We start from the raw sequence: 16,052 nt of genomic DNA on the forward strand, positions 1-16,052 counted from the left end.
CAGCGCACGTCGCCGCGTGTTCCCCGTTCCAACTTACTTCATTCTTCTCCGCCCCGAAATATTATTTCGGTTTTTGCAAATACCCCCTTAACTGTTTCGCAGTTTGCCATTTTCACTTTTAATATTGTGGATAATTCTTTATCATACTTTTTGTTGTATTTATTTTATGAATATCGCTAGAACTGTTCTAAAGGATGTATGGTTATGTATTTGACTAAATTTATCTGCATTTAAGATTTTTTCACAATGATTAGAACTTTTACCGTAAAAACGTAATAAATACCAATTGCGAAAATCCTTAAGAGGAAACCCGGGCGCTGAGAAATTTGAACAATAGGTATTTTAAAAATCACTTGCTATTTCACTCTGCTCAGCGAGCGCGCTATCGATGTGTAGGTACCCACCCAACTAAGAGTGTGTGTGTGCATGTTACGCTCGCCTATTATTATTACTCCCGCCCCGCATCTCCCGTCTTCCGTCCTTCGTCATGTGTCATGTATCTTTCCGACTTATTTCTCCGTTACTGTTTTTGTCTCGGCGTATAATCTCTGCGAAATGGATTTTGATAGGATTTTCACTATCATTTAAAGATTTTCTTCCGGAAGGTTTACATACGTAATTTATAAATATGTATTATATTTATAAAAAGTAGAGGAAAGTCATTGTATAATCAATTGATTGAAAATATATTTTCGGGCGCTTAAATTGCTAACGCTGGCTAAACCTTGTGAGATACATCAAAATAATGTACGAGTACTACTTACTAATTAATTGTATTGCTCTTACTTACTTGACCGGTCAGTGGCTGAGTGGGCATCGCGTTTGGGTCCCACCCGGGCGTCCCATGTTCGATTCCTCGGCTGGCTAAGTTCTCCATCACAACACAAGCAATACCTTCCGCTTAGTGTGGTGGTAGTAGGAGTTTTTCAAATGTTAGGTTATTCGTAACCAGGGAATGTTTGTCTTTCTTTTAAAAATTAAAAAAAATCTTACTACCCATATAGGTACACCTACTAAAATATGTAGGTGCGTACATTTGAACTGCCTCCGTGGTTGAAGGAGTAAGGCTCTTTGCTACGAATCCGCAGGTCGCGGCGTGCGCAAGTAAATTTTATTAAATTAATTTGTGTCGTTTTGCTAAATTAATCAATTAAAAATAATATAAAATACTTGTTTGGACAGATAGTTATCTTTTTTGTTTATCAAAACTTAACCAAACCATTCAAGTTGTTTGAGAAAGGGAAAAGTATGAAAATAAAATATTTATTTTTTATTTTAGTAAAATTCCTGAAATCAAGAGGTTTTAATTCCCTTGCGATGTTTATTTGGCCAAAAGACCAATTTTTACCACATAAACATCGCAAGTGACAAATTTTCGATATAATATTGCAATTTTTCGTTCACTATTTTGTTTTACGAATCTTATTATTGTGTTTTGTTAATAGAGCCAACGCCAATGCTGTAATGTTTTTAACCGTCTACCCTCGCTTCTTAACTATTATTATTATTATTATTAACGTATTCAAAAGACAGAAATGCACTAAAGGAACACATCAATTATGAGCTCTAGGACCCGTCACATTAATTTAAATCGTTTCAAAACCAATAAATTGTTACTTCTCAAGTAAAATGTCCAATTCTTTGTTCAAAAGAATGTAACAAGAATCTTCCAGTCCAGTGGCGTGTCTGCCTACCAGTTTGTTCGGCTCCCAAAATATCAACACGGTCTAGGATGAATTAAATATCTTTTATTTATAAGTTTTATTTTTAAATCTTCTTGCAGGATTTTAATTTACTTAGGCAAATTCCAAACTCGTCCTGTTAAAATGTTATTTACCTCGCTATTCATAATTATAATTCGTCTAGATCCTTAGAAAAATTACGTAACTATATTTAACGGCGTATTTCCTACTTAGAAGTCACTTAGTAGCATTGCTCAACCTAGTTGAATTGTTTCTTACTGATCTTGTTAGGGTTTTTTTCTATCCGCCCCCTACACTGGCAAATTCGCTACTCCACTGAATAAAATCTAAGAATTTAAACCACCATCACGGAGGTCTCTGACGATACAGTGCATGTTCCTATTTTTTTTTCTCTACCCTAATAAATCTAAACACTTGTTTCTAAAACAGCTATCCAACATCTCTCAACATCCCTACTTCGTGAAATCAACTGAAAAATTCTTTCTAACCATAATAAATCAATAAACAAAAAAAAATTGTCCCAGGGCAAGTTCATCACAATGCCATTCGTTGAAATTTTGAAAATGACATGAAAGCCATAACACCCTTGCCAATCACCACACTGCAAATCGGATGGTGTGGAGGAAACCTCCATTTTTTTCCACTCTACCTCCAGACATGTCGGGGTTCTGAAAATCGGATCATGAGTAAAAATGAACTAGTATTTAAATATCCATGTAACTCGAAAATAATAGAAAATTTCCGATGCTCTGTAGGAAACTCGCTTGCACAGCGCGGGTGTAAACTGTGCACCCTAAAGTTTAAGTTTAGACTTATGGAATTCAATGTCATGATTAAACGGCGCAACTTTTCCTACTGTGTTTTGTTATAACAGATCACCACGCAAATGGCATCTTTTTAAAAATATATATTTAAAAAAAAAATCTTTATTAATTGTAAGTTGAGGATTTTTTGACTTTCATGCTAGGTACATGTCCGTGTTACGAACTAATTCTGTATCGGGTTGCTACAGGGTTTTGTTATAATACTCGTCCAAATAAGTCGCGTCTCAACTTGAGCGCGCACATACAATAGTCAGGTGGCTTCTTGCTGCTAACTCATCTCAGTCGCGTCGCGACTTGAGCGTGCGTTTAGACTGGTCTCCCGATCCGGCCTGCCACGCAACTGGCGGACCGATACATATATCGCCAAGACCCGGACAATCCTCACCCCCATGAACCCGGGCACCCCTGCTCAAGTCACCAAACGTAGCGAACCACTTGGGGTGACCTATGATAGAGGTTATCCAATAAATGGTTCTCGGGGCGGCGGTACCCATAACCACCTCCCAAATTGAAAATTATTATAGTACTTGACGTATACAAATTGAATTTGGTCCAATTTTAGTAAGATCGGCAAGTATGGTATACCTACTCGAAATAAGTCACTAAACCAAAAAAAAAACGAATAAAATATATCAATAACTCGGGAAAAGACAACACTAGTGCACCGACACAATTCGATATACTACGCTACATCGAAATAGAAGTTAAATAACAATATACATTATAGGTTATTGAAGAATTATAATATTATGCTAGTTACCCAAAAGTTATTTTTAAAAAAATTATCCATTTGAGTGTTTTGTATCCATATTGGCAATACGGAACGAAATCACCTCGGAGTCGGTCTGGCCGTAACGGATGTTTTTTTTACAGATATTATTTTACGCAAACATATGAAATTAAAGTAAGAATATCGGAATACTTCACCAAACAAACACAAAAGTGACCAAACGGAAAAAAATAATAAAAAAAACATCGATTACTCGGGACAACACAACACTAGAATATCGAACATCGTTTTATGACTACGTGACATCACTTCGCACAAATACATACGTATTTATCTAAACCCTGTCCCCCCGACCATTACCTCCCGAATACTGAGCGAAAGGGACACATGCAGCTCGGAATACAAATACCTAAATGAAATCTTCAAAATCGAGGTTTTGTATTCCCCATTTTTCTCCTCCAAAAGTAAACCGATTCTCAATTTTTTTTTACCTACTACATAAGAAGAAACTATTCTATGTCGGACCGTTTTGTTTTTTTTTCAAAATATATTTTCTAGTTTGTAGACTGAACGTCTTTTGACTGCGTTTAAATCAGGCAATTTTATTGATTTTTGGAAGGTCATAACTTCTATAAGAAGCAATTTATCAAAAAAAAACAAAACGTAGCGACACGCAAATCGCCGATATCTATTTTATGTTAAAAAAATATTTGCTCTAGGGTTAAAATCCAGAAAGATAAATGGGGACTACGTTTGTATGGAAAAATCAACGCCCGGTTACGTCTTAATACATTCTATAACATAGTAGGAGTCAATGTGACTGCTATTACAAATAATAAAATAAATAAATAAAACAGATTTAAATCCACAAGATGCGGAAGCTAATAAATTATAATAAAGCTGACTTTGATTTGAATTCACAGAGAGTGATATCATGTTCTAAGGCAAGTAATAACTCAAATAATATCTCTTATAATTTTCACTTAAGACGAGACAAGATAAAAGCCAGAAAATAATGAAGCAGCTGTGCACAAATATAAGTGACGCGCGGCTCCGGTGTATTGGACTGACCTGGGGTTGAATTTGCAGTATCAAATCTTCAAAATAAAGTGGGAATCTTAACGAAACAAGTGACTCGGTGAAATAGACGGATCTACGGTCAACATTGCCGTAGCAGATCTAGAAAATCGATCTTTCCGTGGGGTTTATTTGAAATATGTATGAAGAACGTATTAACAAAATCTCAAATGTTTCTAGAGGGATCCCTCGTGAAGTTACTAATCATCGTGTGGAAAAATAAAATCTGGTGCTTACCGCTAATTTTATAGTTGAAAAATGTCTTATAAATTTCAAATTGTTTTATTAAAAATATTTTAATGATAAAGTCCTGTTTTCATTAATCTTAAATATATATAACTTACGTCCGTAGGGATACTTCTAGAAACATTTGAGATTTTAGAAATACGTTTATCAGAAATAATTAAAACATGAGCGTCGAGCAAACTTCCTTTATCTTAGTCTTATGTCGCCCAAAAATGCTACGTCACTTTGAATGTCGCTTCGTGTGCATAGTTTTAATGGCCCTGTAGCCTAATGGAGTGCTCATTTCACTTCAATTCTTGAAGTTGCTGAATAAATCGTTTTCACATAATGTTTTTTTGGTCACTGCCTACATATATTCAATATACACTTTTACACTACACTGTATAACACCCCTATTCACATGACTACACAGAGGGAAAAAACCGCTACACAACTTTATCTTGAACACACTCTTTGATTCATTTGAGGACGTCAATAAATTCTCAGAGAATACGCCGAGCTCATGGGACCAATGTTCAACAAATATGCCTTAGCAACAGGATCTCTGGGTGACGATAAACGGCTAATTGGCTGGTATTCTATCTATCCAATCACTTACAAACCGTGAGGTTTGGAAATAAATTGTCTAACTTAGCAAAACTTTCTTTAGGGGTACCCCAGGGATCCGTTTTGGGTTCACTTCTCTTCATCCTTTTTGCAAATGATGTCGCCAAAATAATCGAGTCATTCGGTTTCTTGTCTCACTGCTACTCTGACGATCAGCAAGTTTATTTTTACTGTGCTCCAAACGAAATCAATAGTCTCAAGATCCGTATAACTGAATGTCTAGAAGCAATGAATGTCTAGAAGCATTTTCTTTAATTTTATTTATATATTTTATTTCATGTGCCATACAAAAATGTACCTAATTATTTTAAAAAGTAACTAAATAAAAAAAAAAAAAAAAAAAAAAAAAAATAACTCGTAGGATGTCTTCAAACAAGTTGAAGCTGAATCCATCTAAGACTGAGTTTCTCTGGGCAGCCACAAATAAACGTCAACATTTCATAGACGATTCACTTATTTCTATTTCCGGCAGCGATATCATCCCAAAAACAACCGTCAAACTTTTCGGTGTCAATTTAGATTCAGACTTTTTATTTTAAAGTCAAATAAATAGGACTGTAAGCACCGGTTTTTTTCACCTAAGACAACACAAGTCTGTCCGAAGAAATCTTCCTACGGAAGAAACAAACCTGCTTATCAACTCTTACGTAGTCTTACGTCTCGATTACTGCAACAGCATCTATGCCAGCTTTCCAAAATATCAAATTGACAAACTTCAATCAGTGTTTAATTCAGCAGCACGGCAAATAACCGGGGTTTCAAAATATTCACCCATTTCAGAACACCTTCGTAACCTTCACTGGCTCAAGTGCCCTGAAAGAATCCAGTACAAACTGTGCTGGATGGTGTTTAAATCCGTCAATGAAATGGCCCCACCCTGCATCTCTGAACTATGCGTCCCGGAAAACACTGGTCTGAGGCAGTCAACTCTTAGATCGGCAAAATTAGCAGTTGTAGGCAGACTGATGGAACCTAATCGCAAGCCAAATAGTAAGTTTGATGATCGCGCTTTTGGAGTATCTGGGCCGAAGTCTTAAAATAAACTTCCTTCGGAACTAAGATCCATAGCAAGTCCAACAGAATACAGGTCTGAACTAAAAACTTACCTTTTTAAGCTGTCATACGCTTAAATTAAATATACTATTCCTGAGAAGTCCAGTTATATCCAATTTTGTCCTAAATTCTGTATTTAAATTTGATACACAAAAAATTAATAATAAACAATTAGTTAATTTTAATTAAGTGTTAATCTCAAGTGACCTACCAGGTAAGTATTGTACTGTATATTATCTGCATATATAGTTAGTAATAGCATAGATCATTGTAGAAATGTATTATATATTTGTACAGCGCCTTTGAGGTGATTTTGCACAAAAACGGCGCCATACAAATCATCCAAATATTATTATTAATTGCTACGTGGAGGAGAAATTTACCAAGATCGCTGATGCAGCACTCAGGTTCATCGAGAGGCGTTGGACTTTGGAATCGATTCGCTGACACGATCTTGGGGTTTAACAGAGGCCAATCTCACCAACTGCAGTAGTAAAGCCTCTCATATTTTTATTGAATATGGAGTTATAATAAAGTTCAATATTTTTAACTACTCGCAATAAAAACCTTACTTGGTAAACACTAATGTTCTTCTCTTACCGTGGTGAGTCCCCTATACTGGTAGTATATCCTCTAGATGTTTCGGTAATATCTTGACGAAACTGCTTGCGCTGTTGTCGTCTTCTAGGGGTTGTGTATTGAGGAAATCTCCAGGTAAGCGAAAAATATATTTACTTTATATAGTACAACAACATCAAAAAATTATAACAAATATTAATTAAGAAAAAAAAATTATAACAAATATTAATTAAGAAAAAAAAATACTTTCATAATTTTTAGGACCGGATTGATATAAATACCACGGTGTAGACTGCTTACTAGTTCCATCTGCATTATCTTTTATATTTATTATCTTTGATGTCGTCTACGCTTAGGTATTGTAATTTTATGTTTTGTTATTTATTACAAACTGAACATTAAACCTGTCAAACATGCAAATAATCTCAATATAAATCACAATACGTTTATAATATAGACAATCTAAGCATCTGATCGCGAATGATATAAAATATACTTTTCATTTTCTGCCATGTCATATCTATTTCATATTTATGTATCTGGATACATTAAAAAATATTAGATATTTCAAACCAACGGAATAAGTATTTTAAAATAAAATGATATAAATTCTTATTTTTTATTACTCGGTTTCATGTTTCATGATCGTATAACGCTGCTTCGTGCACAACAATATTAAGAACTGACGTTTTTCCGTCGATCGGTTGATAACATAGATTAAAGTTAAGGTCTGTAGCCGATAAAATGTTTTTTATTTAAATTTAATTAAAATCAAATTTAATAAAAATTTAATTAAAATCAAATTTAATAATATAATTATTAAGTTCTGCAAGTATTTTTTGGTTTTTGTTATTGTTACAGCTGTTTCGGCTTTCAAGGCCATTTTCAAACTGTGGTTAAGCCACGTTTTTGACGACTTATTAATATGATTCTATTTTACCCCCTCCCAAGTTAAAATGATTTATTACCGGTTAAACCAATTTACTGATAAAAATTATTGTGACAGTAGATTTCATATTCTGTGGGGGTATTTTGAAGTCTGTTTTCCCCACATTAATGTTATCTTAATTGTTTAATAATGATGTAGCAGTTATTAATTTATTTAAATGTGTTATATTGCTTAGGTTTTGTGAACATACTTAGAAGCGGGGAATAAATAATTTTCCTTACTTTATTAATTAATGTTATATTAGGGTCATTGGTTCTTTTATTGATTTCTAATTGTTCGAGTAAATTTAATCTAAGGCCCTTTCTTTCTATGTGCAAGGGTTTAACAGAACAGAACATCTATTAGTAAATAATCACGTCCCGCTTGACAGCAATGAACTTAAAGGCGGAAGTCTGGCCCTGGCAGATATCGTGTGTTACGTCCGGGGGCCCTGAACTCGTGCCCCGCGTGCCAATGAGTAAAGACGGAACTGGGCCCCGGAGAGGACCAGCTGTGGGGGAGTGGGGGGGGGCAGGCAGCATTTGCTGAAAGGATGACCGTTAGATCCGCCCCTGATTGGTAATCATCGAATTATATACAAAAACAAATAAAAAACATTTGATTTGCATATTTTTTGTTCGGCATTTTAATAAAAAATTGTTATGATTGCTTTTTTCGCGGCTTTGGAAATTTTAATTTCCTAATTAGTTTTTGTATTATGAATCCATTGGATTTATATATTCTGCTTAGAATTCTAATTCGGGTACAACTATTGAAATACCATTAATTACCAGATCATTCAAGCATCCTTCTACAAACTAGTCATAAAATCACGTGCTTTTCACTACAGCGCAGCGATGACGTGGTTTTTGACTTGTTCTTTTAAAGTGTTTACTATTCACAATATTTCGATCAATAATTTACTATCGGATAAAAGAGTCGCTGTCTGAAGTGTTCAAATGTATTCTATGCATAGGATATTTCTATCAACCTATGTGTTCTTATTTTTATATCAAATGTTTTATTGATTTAGACTGCCCATTCCTCCTATGCTCTACTTCGGTCGACGTAATGGCAAAACAAAGACCTTATAATACGTATCCAAAAATTACCTTCGTAAGGGTAAAATAAAAACTTTTTTTTGAGATTTTGATGGTTTTGAATCCTGACAACTTTAGAGAAAAACATAGCTTGACACGCTTAACTTTGCAATCAGTGACATCGCCTCTATAAATATTTAGAACATAACAACCCACACAGAGAAAAAAGAGAATTGATTATTCATTAAGAATGTCTTCAAATTATTGATAATCTGGTTAAAAACGGGATTGCAGAACGAATGAATTAACTGGTATCCTGATAAAATTTTAGAAAATTACAAATATATTATAACGATGTCGGAAAAAGTGTTCATGAACATCGTAATAATATATTCGTAATTTACTAAAAATTTTAAGGAAACTTGTTAATTCATTCGTTAGGGCCAGCAATGCCGTTTTTAACCGGATTATCGGACTATCGAAAAATATGGTACTATTACACAGAATACAATACCAAGTGTACTGGACGGGTGTCCGCACAAGACTGTAGATTTAGGCGCCGGGTCCAAACCGTGTCTTCAACCGATGAGAATGCTCCTTTACGGCCGATGATGATGATAGTAGAAATATTTGATGAAATCTGCCTCCCGCACCCAGGTTTGGTGAATGTTGGGCACTGGGTGTGCTGTCGTCTCTGCTCGCTTCTGGCGTTGGCGGTTTTCCAGAGGAGGGCCGTCTTGTCTTGAGGAGGTAACACCAGAAGGTTTTGGAGCAGAAGACTTGGCGAGGTGAGGCAGATGTTGGGCAGGAGTCACTTGTAGATAATAAAACGCTTGGTTTCGGTGGTAAAGATGAACTGATTTATTTTAATTATGTGGCTGCTTATATTCAATAAGCATGACTCGCACCCGACATTGGGCTTTGAGTCCATAAGTGGCGGGGGATTGTACCCGCGCCAGTAAGGTGTTTATATGCCCCGGCAAAATGTTGCATATTCATTTTGCCGGCAGCATGGTCGAAGGTAGTCGCTTGAATTTGCGAGTTAGAAAAGATTTTGAGGGCTTACATGAATAACAATTACATAGTTTAAATGCATAGTAGTTATAAGAATGTGTATCTTGACAACTAGATTTTTTGTTTGTCAAGATACGATAAAAAATAAGAAATGTTTGTAAATAAATGTGTAAAAATGATCTTAAAGCGATCAAATTTGTAAAATATCGTTAAGTTAGTATTTTTCCCAGGTCCCCCGTAACATAGCGCTCAGAAAGAGATAAGATTCACTATGCTACGAGGTTCCTGGATTTTTGTACACGCAAAAAAGGTAAAAAATATTGTTCAAAAAATGGTTATACATATGTGTGAAAAACAGATTTTTTAGTAACTCCTCAGCGGTAATACATAGCGAATAGTGTTTATTTAACTACCGCCGAGAAGATGTAAAAATAAAATACAGACATTTGCAACATTTAAAAATTGATTTTTCCTAGTAAATTTTACATAGAAAAAAATGGAACATCGATCCGCTCGGCAATGGTAGACTCGCGATGCGGTATCCATGCCGTTCGGGGTCAAAGTTTTCAGGCCGCCTGGGCCGAAAATTGGAACAAAATGACCAGTGGCGGGGAGTGGTGATTTTGCCAGTGGCGTGGGGTAGGCACATTTTATAAATGTAAAACATTTTTATGAAATAAAATAAATTGGCCAACTACGTCCGTTACACTCCCCCCGTTTAGCTATGCTGAACTAAAAAATAGGACTTTGTTGGTACGGCGCAGTCCGCGGCGGCCAGTCCCTCTGGGATGGTGCTGGGCTGGTGGTACAGTTGAGGTTGCATCGGTAGGTGGTGCCGGCAAGATTAAAGCGAGCTTCACAGCGGGGCGGACGTAAATTCCGGTGCTCGTCTGGATCCTGGCGGTCCTCACTTGGCCGTCTGTAGCAGGGGTTTCATCAAGGACTGGACCGCGTGGCCAGCTGTTGCGGGGCATAGCGGGGTCCATGATGATCACGAGGTCATCCTTCTTGATGGGGACGACTGGCTGTTGCCATTTTTGGCGAGCAGCCAGGGTGGGGAGATATTCGCGGAGCCACCGTCTCCAGAACATATCAGCGAGTTGTTGACTGATACGCCACTGGCGACGGAGGCATACCTCCTCATCCTGCCTGTCGTATAGTGACAGATGAGGCCGGTTTCCGGCTCTTTCCAGTAAAAAGTGGTTGGGGGTGAGGGGCTCTTCGTCCCTGGGATCAACCGAGACGTGTGTGAGGGGGCGGTTTTTTACAGTCCACTCGGCCTCGGTAAACGCTGTCCTCGAGGTCTCTTCGCGTGGATTTCGTTCCCGCAAGATGGCCTTCAGGGCATTTTTTACTGATCGCACCAGGCGTTCCCAAGCTCCCCCCATATGAGGAGACATTGGAGGGATGAAGTTCCATTCGATCCCCTTTGTTGTCAAATGATCCCTCATCCGGGTATCATTTTTGAGTGATTCGATGGCATCCTTCAGTTCGTCATCAGCACCGTGGAAGTTCGTACCATTATCTGAGTACAGAGCTTTTGGTTGGCCTCGGCGCGCCGTCATGCGTTGTAAAGCCATGATGGCGGAGTCCGTGGTCAGTGAAGTTGTCAGCTCAAGGTGAATGGCACGAGTAGATAGACATGTGAAGATTGCTCCATATATTTTCTCCCGATGCCTGCATACGGTGACTTCCATCGGCCCAAAGTAATCGAGTCCACAGTTTGTGAATGGAGGAACATGGTGGGCTAGCCTTGATGGCGGCAAGGGCCCCATCAGTGGGGGGGCTGGCTTGCTCCTGCGCATCTTGCAGGTGGGGCAGTTGTGGGCGATCATCCGAATATTTGTTCGCAGTCGCAGCACAAGGTAGCTGCCTCGCACCTCAGCCATCGTTCTCTCCGTACTTGGGTGATCGGCTTCCTGGTGATGATGTCTCACCAGAAGTCGTGTATAGGCGTGATCACCATCTAATATAATAGGTGTCCGCACTGCTTGGGGCACTTTACTGAGGGCTTTTAATCTGGAGTTCATCCTCCTTAGGCCGTCAGGTCCAAGGAAGGGGCTCAAGGCTTTGAGCCGACTGTCACTTGGTAGTTGATCTCCTTTCTGGAGCGCATTTATGTCATGATAAAATGTTTCTTCTTGACATATTCTTGCCCATCGGGCCTCTGTTTCCTTGATTTCATCGCTTCTTAAATGTTTATCAGGTTGTTCGTGGTGTTTTCCACGACACCTTTTAATAAAACGGTGTATCCAGCAGGTAGTTCGAATAAGACGACGCCATGAAGAAAATCTGTTGATGTCGGGCAGTGTCTCTGCCACAGTTGTTGTGATGCCAACGTATTGAGGTTAGGCCCAATTAGTTAGGTGGAACCCTCCAGTTGACAGCACCTTGGCAACAGTAGTGATAAGTGCTGTCGCTTCAATTTTAGTATCGACCGCATCCAAATAGTCATCCATATAAAACTTTGTTTGGATGGCGGCTGCGGCAGCAGGAAATAATGTTGAATTCTCCTGAGCCACTTTGTTTCGCACGTACTGGGCGCTGCTTGGTGAACAGGTAGCGCCAAACATCATTGATGACATCATGTAAGTACGTGGTTCTTGTTGAGGTGTTGGTCTTCATAAAAACAACTGTGACTGTTGATCTTCACTTTTGATTTTCACTTGTAAAAACATCTCCTTGATGTCGGCGGCGAGAGCTATTTGGAGATCCACTCTCGAAACCGGAGTATGTTTCCTAACAATGAAGTCAGCAGGTCAGGCCCAGTCAGCAACTGATCATTGAGGGAGGTCCCTCGGCAGCGGCTGGCAGCATCAAACACCACACGGATCTTATTTGGTTTGTTGGGGTTCACTACGGCAAAATGCGGTAGGTACCATTTACGGGCAGAGGGTTTTTCTACCTCTCGATCCGTAAGTTCACGTGCGTGGCCTTGTGTTATAAGTCCGTTGATTTTAGCTGCATAGGCGGTTGCCAAGTCCTTTTCCTTCAATAATTTTCTCTCCAGAGACCACAGTCGTTTTAATGCACATTGCCGATTGTCAGGCAGTGTGATATTATTCTCCTTCCATAAAAGGCCGGTTTCCCATCGGCCGGTTGTCAGATGATGGGTTGTATCTTCAATCAGCTGATTTCCCTGCACTATGTGTGCAGTTACACGAGAGGCGGACGTGATCCCCAATGAGTCAATCGCAAAATTGTGTTTGATGAGATCACTCATGAGGTCGTCTCTGTGGCTCTCCTCACGCAGGGCCAGTGTTGTAGCCTCATCCTCGTGTTCAGGGGTCCCTCCGCCATGGGTGACCCACCCTAACGCCGTCCGTGACAATATTTGCGTAGAGTCACGAACGTCGCGCACTTCCCTCGAGACAATAAGGTGTACATTGTCTTTCCCGATGAGAAGTGTGGGGGTGATGTAGCGGCCGTGGACCCTCTGTTCAGGGAGGCTGAGCTGCTGGACGGTGTTGGCCTTGATGACGTACTCATCAGGGATTCCGGCGCCGCGTAGAGTGATTGGCACGCGGCGGGACGTCATGTCTGATGAGCACATGTTTTTTGCTCCGTGCAGCCGTAGCTCACGGGTAGGTCCGGTTGTGCCAATTTTCTGTGCTGTGGTGGCGTCAATAAGGGTGACAGTTGAGCCTTCGTCAAGAAGCGCAAAGGTTTTAATCTGCCGCTTCGGGCCCGACAATATGACTCCCACCACTTTTAACACGGCACTTTCGGTGTGGCGTCACATATTGTGAACATCTGCCACTGTATTGTTATTATCACGATAGTTTGGGTTGTGAAGAAGTCGGTGGTGGGGGTATCTGCACTCCCCCACGCCGCACCAGTCACTAACTTTGCAATATTTAGTAAAATGTTTGCCATTGAGGCATACTCGGCACAATCCGGCACTTTTCACTGTCACAAAACGTGAATTTATGTCTTTCGCGGCGAAAGTGCGACATTCGCTAAGTTGGTGGCCATTTTCACCGCACTGGACACACCCGGCGCGGTTATCAAACTCGCGAACTTCACCGTAACTGTTTTGCACTTTTTCCTCGCTTCGATTATTTTCTCGATTATTACCAGACAAAATTTGGGGCATTTGATTATTACCAGACAAAATTTGGGGCTTTCGATTAATTTTTGCGAACTGTTGTTTTTCACTAGAATCATTGTTATAAGTCTTGTTTTTCCGCGATAAAAACCGTTCTGACGCGGCAGACGTGTTTAAACTGTTGTCACAAGTGTCACTTTTGTTCGAATTGTTTTTTCGCGAAAACTTTTCTGACTCGTCTGACGTATTTATGAAACTGTCACAGGTATCACGTTGGCGGGCACTGTTTTTTCGCGAAAACTGTTCCGTTGTCGCGAGCGTGTGTTCACGGCGTGGGCGGGACCTCGCGGGGTCAACCAAACCGGACTTTGGGATGGCGTCCGCGACGGTTTTCAGGAAGGCGGCAAACTGGCAAATGGTAGCGGAGGCCTCGTAGTGCCGCACTTCCATCAGCCACGCCAACCGCAAGGTGGGCGGCATCTTCCCCGCGATGTCACTGAGCAGCGCTGGATTCGTCAGGTAGCCATCATTGTTGAGGGAGTGGAGTGATGCGACCAGGTTTTGAACTGTGCCAGAGAAGTCTGCGATATCCTCCAGAGAGGCCTCAATTGTGAGGTGGGGCAGCTTCTTCACTTTGTCCAGCATCAGAGCAGCGAGTGAAGTATTCCCTCCAAATCTCTGCTCCAGGACTGCTAGGATCTCCGGAACCTGAGCAGGTTCCATCAGAAGGGGGCCGATGGCTTCTCGGGCTTTCCCCTTGAGGGCCCGCTGTAGGCGGATCAAGTTTTCGCTGGTGGTCATCCGACATGTGGAGGTGGACTGGGTAAACTGTGCCCTCCAGGTGGGCCACTCCAGTGGATCTCCAGAGAATGGTGGCAGGTCCTTGGCCATTGATTGTCTGGCAATAAGGGCCGCCATTCGTGGATCGTCCTCGATTGTGGGACGGGGGCTGTCCTGAGCCCTTGAAGCTCTGATGGCTTCTGTCAGGGCGGAGGCCAGCTGAGCCATGGGACTGCCATCATGCTAAACCCAGGCTCTGGTATGTTGGGCCGTCTCATCCGCCGTAGGTTGGGGCGGGAATCTCGGCATGAAGCTGGTACTGGCTGTGGGCTGGCCATCTGGCCGTGCCGGCACGCCATACTCTTGTTCGCGCAGTGGTACGGGCGGCACATGTCCAGATGGTCCAGATGGTCCAGGCTGTGTCCATGGCACGTCCCACTGCTCCAGCAGTCCAGCAGGTGATCCTTGCATCGGCGCTGGGTACCCCGGGTGGGGCAGAGGTACGGGCAGCACAGGGCTATGAGGTCCAGGCTGCACCAGTACTGGGCATCCCTGAATGGTCCAGGGTGCTGGTTGCGCAGGGCCTGCTGGCTCTTGCTGCGCACGTGATGCGTACCTCTGGTCCACCAGAAGTACAGGTCCAGCTGACACTTCACGTACGGCTTGCCTCTGTTTTATCAGAGGGGCGGGCGGTACGGGGCCAGAGGGTCCAGGCTGCATCATGTTTGGCCACCCTGCATTGGGCAAGGGTGACGAGGGCGGGGGACCGGCTGGCCTTGGCTGCGCCGCCGCTGAGTACCTCTGGTCCACCAGAGGTACCGGGCTCGGTTGGCCGGGCTGCACCCATCCAGGGCTGTACCCTTGGAAGCGCCAGGGTCCTCCTTCGGCAGGATACCCTTCCAGGAGTACGGGTCCAGATCGGGCAGGCACTGCTGCTGCTGGTTCCTCGTACCTCTGGTCCACCAGAGGCACCGGGCTCGATTGGCCGGGCTGCGTCCATGCTGGTGGTGACCTCTCCGGGAGCTTCGAAGGTCCAGGAGAGGCAGGGGCTGCTGCTGTTGGAGCTGATTGAAGAGCTGCTTTGAGTCTCTCAATGTGCTCGGTTTGGCTGCGAAGCTGTTGTCGCAATGACTCCATCGCATCCTCTTGAGATGCATCCTCCCTGCGTGGGCATGGGGGTTACTTTAGGCGTGACGTGAACCACAGCCGTGGCCTGAGACCCAGCGTCCAGGGCATCTGCAGATGGTGTTGAGGATCCATCGTCTTGGATCCGGCTCGACCGTAAGGTTGGAGACATCCTGGTTGAAGGCGTGTGAGAATCCAGCTCGAAGGACCACTTTTACTGGACGGGTGTCCGCTAGGGCGTCCCTTATATGGTTGAAAAATTTTTTTTTTTTGATATCAAAATGCATACCCACTATTTC

General features: G+C 41.5%; 1 protein-coding gene across 2 annotated transcripts in view; it reads left to right on the plus strand.

The window, feature by feature from the left end:
* The window catches only part of Ae2 (anion exchange protein Ae2), a 306,359-nt gene that overhangs the window by 117,253 nt on the left and 173,054 nt on the right, over nucleotides 1-16,052 (plus strand). The window lies entirely within an intron of this gene.

Source organism: Hesperophylax consimilis, chromosome 23, assembly GCF_061612785.1.
Source record: "Hesperophylax consimilis isolate HC1 chromosome 23, BYU_Hcon_1.0, whole genome shotgun sequence".
NCBI lineage: Eukaryota > Metazoa > Arthropoda > Insecta > Trichoptera > Limnephilidae > Hesperophylax > Hesperophylax consimilis.